The following is a 5,167-nucleotide window of genomic DNA, read 5'->3' as shown; positions in this document are numbered from 1 at the left end:
CGACAGATGTTGGCGGGGATGCGGAGAAAGGGGAACCCTCCTACACTGTTGGTGGGAATGCAAGCTGGTGCAGCCACTCTGGAAGACAGTATGGAGGTTCCTCAAAAAGTTGAAAATAGGGCGCCTGGGTGGCTCAGATGGTTAAGCGTCTGCCTTCGGCTCAGGTCATGATCTCAGGGTCCTGGGATCGAGTCCTGCATCAGGCTTCCTGCTCCTTGGGAGCCTGCTTCTCCCTCTGCCTCTCTCTCTCTGTCTCTGTCTCTCATGAATAAATAAATAAAATCTTTAAAAAAAAAAGTTGAAAATAGAGCTACCATATGATCCAGCAATTTCACTACTGGATATTTACCCCAAAGATACAAAAGCAGGGATCCGAAAGGGTACGTGCACCCCGATGTTTATAGCAGCAATGTCCACAATAGCCAAACTGTGGAAAGAACCAAGATGTCCATCGACAGATGAATGGATAAAGAAGTTGTGGTATATATATACAGTGGAATATTATGCAGCCATCAAAAGGAATGTGATCTTGCCATTTGCAATGACGTGGATGGAACTGGAGGGTATTATGTTGAGGGAATTAGTCAAACAGAAAGACATGTATCATATGACCTCACTGATACAAGGAATTCTTAATCTCAGGAAACAAACTGAGGGTTGCTGGAGTGGGGGGTGGGGTGGGAGGGATGGGGTGACTGGGTGATAGACACTGGGGAGGGTATGTGCTCTGGTAAGCACTGTGAATTGTGCAAGACTATTGAATCTCAGATCTGTACCTCTGAAACAAATAATGCAATATATGTTAAAAAAAAAAAAGAAGAAGAAGAAGAAGGTAGCAGGAGGGGAAGAATGAAGGGGGGAAATCGGAGGGGTAGACGAACCATGAGAGACGATGGACTCTGAAAAACAAACTAAGGGTTCTAGAGGGGAGGGGGGTGGGAGGATGGGTTAGCCTGATGATGGGTATTGAGGAGGGCACGTTCTGCATGGAGCACTGGGTGTTATGCACAAACAATGAATCATGGAACACTACATCTAAAACTAATGATGTAATGTATGGGGATTAACATAAGAATAAAAAAAAATAATATGAATGCTATTATGATTGATGGAGTCACTGAGTTCTCTAAGTCTATTCTTATGTTCCATAACTACTTCTCTCTTTTGTTCCACTTCATTGATTTCAATTATTTTGATTCCTTGGTCACTAACTCCTTCCTCTCCTTCTTCCAGCCTGCTATTCATTGCATCCAGTCTGTTTCCAATTTCATTTATTACGTTCTTGATTTCTGACTGATTCTTTTTTTTAACTCTTTTATCTCTGTGGTAAGGGTCTCCCTGATGTTTTCCATTCTTTTGCAAGCCCAGTAAGTACCCTTATGCTTTAACTTCTCCATCAGGCATGGTACTTATATTTGTTTCACTTAGATCTCTGGCCATAGCCTTATCTTGTTCTTTCATTTGGAATGAATTCCTCCATCTTGGCATTTTGTCTAAGTGTCTGCCTTCTTCTCTGTGTTAGAAAAGCCAGTTTTGTTTTCTGCTCCTAAGAGTAATAGCTTTATGAAGAGGTCATGTAGTATCCATGGCCTGGTGCTTCAGGGAGTATCTCTAGTGTGTGCTGTGTGCACTCTGCTGTTGTATTTTGGCTGCTCTATCCTTCAGGCCAGTTGTCTGCAGAAGCTTTCCTTGCCTGCAGTGGGCCAGTGTTTGGTCCTTGGCCTGAATGCAGCAAGTTTTAACTAGATGTGCTCTGGCCTGCTTGTTAAATGAGACCTGATACTACTTCCACTAGAACTGAAACCCTGCAGAACTCTCTGGTTGGGAGATGTGTTGTGGGCAGGGTCTCCTGGGGAAGGATCCCACCGCACTGGGACTGAGGCAAGCTTGACCGAGAAAGGCAGTCCCATCAGAGTGTAGGGATGTGGGGCTTGCTGTAAGCAAGTTAAGCAGCCAGTATCAGCACTGCCTTGCTTCCCACAGATGGCTCTGTGTTTATGCTGAGGAGTGGGGAAGGGAAATGGTGCTAGCCAGCTCCTTTGTCCTTGGAGAGGTGTCTCTGTAAACACTGCCTCTCAGGGATGCACTGGGAGAAGAGCAAATAATCTAACCCCTGTGTGCCCCAGGTGTTCTTCAGATAGCTGTTTCCATGCTGTTTGCCCCCAGGTTGTTTGCTTCCCTTCTCTCCAGGAGCAGGGCAGTGCCCTCAGTGCTCTATCCCAACCAAGCCTGCTGACCTTTAAAACTCAAGACCTGTTGGTTTCAAGAACTCAGGAAATCAGCCTCTCTCATTTTTCCAGCCTATGGCTTTAGGGAAATGTTCTCCTCTGTGTTCCCATGTGTGCTGTACTCTCTCTTGCCCTTCTCTTCAACTATAGCTCCCTCCCCTCCGCAGCACCCATGATCCATTTCTCCCCTTAACCAAGTCTCCACACTTCCTACTTTCTTCAATGTGGCCTCTTCTCTCCTTTTAGTTGTGCAGTTTGTTCTATCAGTCTTCAGGTCGATTTCTGGGGTAATTACAGTGATTTGATATCTAGTTGTGTTCATGGGACAAGATGAACCTAGGGTCCTCCTACTCCACCACTATCTACACATAGTCTCTCTTTTTTAATCTAGCCCATTACTCTATGTCTTTTAATTGACATATTTAGACCATTTACATTAATTATTGATAGCTATGCCATTTTGTTAATTGTTTCATTATTTTTATAGTTCTTCTCTCTTCCTTTCCTCTTCTCTTGCTCTCTTCCCCCGTGGATGACACCTTTATTTAGAATTATACTTGGATTCCATTCTTTTTGTGTGTGTATTATAGTTTTTGATTTGTGGTTACCATTAGGCTCATATTAACATATGTATAGCAGTCTATATTAAGTTGATGGTTCCTTAAGTTCAAAAACATTTTATAAGCACTAAATTTTTATTTTCCTTTCTATGTTTACATATATGATGTCATATCTTACATTTTTTAATTTTGTGTATCCCTTGACTGATTTTTGTAGATAGAAATTATTTTACTACTTTTGTGCATTATTCTCTGTAGTGGCTTTATAAATGACTTATCTTCTACCTTTAGTACAAGTTTGCATTTACCTGTGGCATTCTTTCCTTTTATAATTTTCTTACTTCTAGTTATAGCCTTTTCTTTCCACTCAAAGAATTCCCTTTAATGTTTCTTGTAAGGCTGGTTTAGTGGTGATGAACTCCTTTAAATTTGTTTTTTTCTGGGAAACTCTTTCTCTCTCCTATTTTGAATATAAACCTTGCTGGATAGATTATTCTTGGTTGCAGGGTTTTTTCCTTTCAGTATTTTGAATATATCATGCCACTCTCTTCTGGCCTGCAAAGTTTCTTCTGACAAATCAACTGAGAGCCCTATGGAATCTCTCTTGTATGTAACTGTTTTCTTTTGCTGTTCTTAAAATGTTCTCTTTATCATTACTTTTTGCCATTTTAATTATGTGTCTGCGCATGGACCTCATTAGGTTAATCTTGTTAGGGGCTCTCTGTGTTTCCTGGATCTGATTAGGGGCTATTTCCCCCAGATAAAGGATTTATTGGTAAATTAAAATGGCACAATTTACTGTTCTCATTGAGAATCAACTACAGTTTTTGGAATAAGCATTGCCCAGGTTGATTTAAGACTTTGGTTAATTTCCACAGTTCAAAAAAATTGTTGATTTTGACAATTTTGTCCTGAAACAAGCAGATCTTGAGTTTTAAAGGTCAGCAGGCTTGGTTGGGATAGAGCACTGAGGGCACTGCCCTGCTCCTGGAGAGAAGGGAAGCAAACAACCTGGGGCAAACAGCATGGAAACAGCTATCTGAAGAACACCTGGGGCACACAGGGGTTAGATTATTTGCTCTTCTCCCAGTGCATCCCTGAGAGGCAGTGTTTACAGAGACACCTCTCCAAGGACAAAGGAGCTGGCTAGCACCATTTCCCTTCCCCACTCCTCAGCATAAACACAGAGCCATCTGTGGGAAGCAAGGCAGTGCTCATACTGGCTGCTTAACTTGCTTACAGCAAGCCCCATTTGTTCATTTTTTGTGGAGGGACAAGATTATGAGTCTTTTACTCTGTCATGATTGCTGACATCTCTCCTATAATAGTCTAAAAACATGTCTACAGGGGCACCTGGGTGGCTCAGTTGGTTAAGCGTCCAACTCTTGATTTCAGCTCAGGTCATGATCTCAGGGTTGTGAGATCAAGCCCTGCATCAGGCTCACACTGGGTGTGGAGCCTGCTTACCTTTCTGTGTATCTCTCTCTCTAAAAAAAAGGTCTACAATCTCTCTAGTACTCATTCTTTAAATGGTGGAGGCTATCATTCTATAAATGTGGGTTGTATTTAGTGACTCAATCATAATAAAGAGAAAAAACTGGAAGTGATGGTACATGACTCAGAAGGACTAAGTCACAAAAAGCATCTTTCTTGCTCTCTCTCGGATTATTCACTCTTGGGAAAGCCAACTGCTACATGGTGTGGCCCACACAGAAGGGAGTATTTCTACCCAAAACAATGTGATTGAACAATCTTATAAGTTAATCCTACAATCCAGTCAAACCTTCAAGATAACTGCAGTCTGAGCAGACTCCCTATCTCTAAGAGCCCAAGAGATGCTGTGCCAGAACTACCAACTAAGCTACACCCAAATTTCTAACTCCTACAAACTATGTAATTAATGCTTGTTGTTTTAAGCCACTAAATTTTGGGGTGATGTTTGTTACAGCACAGTAGATAGCTCATGAACCCTCTTACAGAAAAAAAAAGATTAGACTTTTTTTAAGAGCAGTCCTGAAAAATATGAGATGATAATCATTTCCAGTGCTAATCAAATATTATCAGGTCAAAGCCTATTCAAATGGATTCTAGATACAGTTCTTGACAACTATCTGTTATACTTCTGAAATGATCTCTATAGAGAAGGAGAGAACATTTATAAGCAAAGGGTCAGTTTCTCTAGTCAGTTTGGAAGTTTCTGAGCTGATCTGGGAAAAATATGTGACCACAAGGTGGCAGTAGCATACCGTGAGCTTTATTCAGGTAGTACTTGAATAGATTTCTATGAAGAATAGGGGGTGGGTTAGTTCCTTACAGCATGAGACCTTCCAAGTCTCACACTCAGAAAAGGAGGAAGCAAAGAAACTTCAAGGAAAGAAG

The sequence above is a fragment of the Mirounga leonina genome, unplaced genomic scaffold (genome assembly GCF_011800145.1).
Source record: "Mirounga leonina isolate KUSES-001 unplaced genomic scaffold, KU_Mleo_1.0 Mir_204, whole genome shotgun sequence".
Taxonomy (NCBI): Eukaryota; Metazoa; Chordata; class Mammalia; order Carnivora; family Phocidae; genus Mirounga; species Mirounga leonina.
This window is presented reverse-complemented; position numbering follows the sequence as displayed.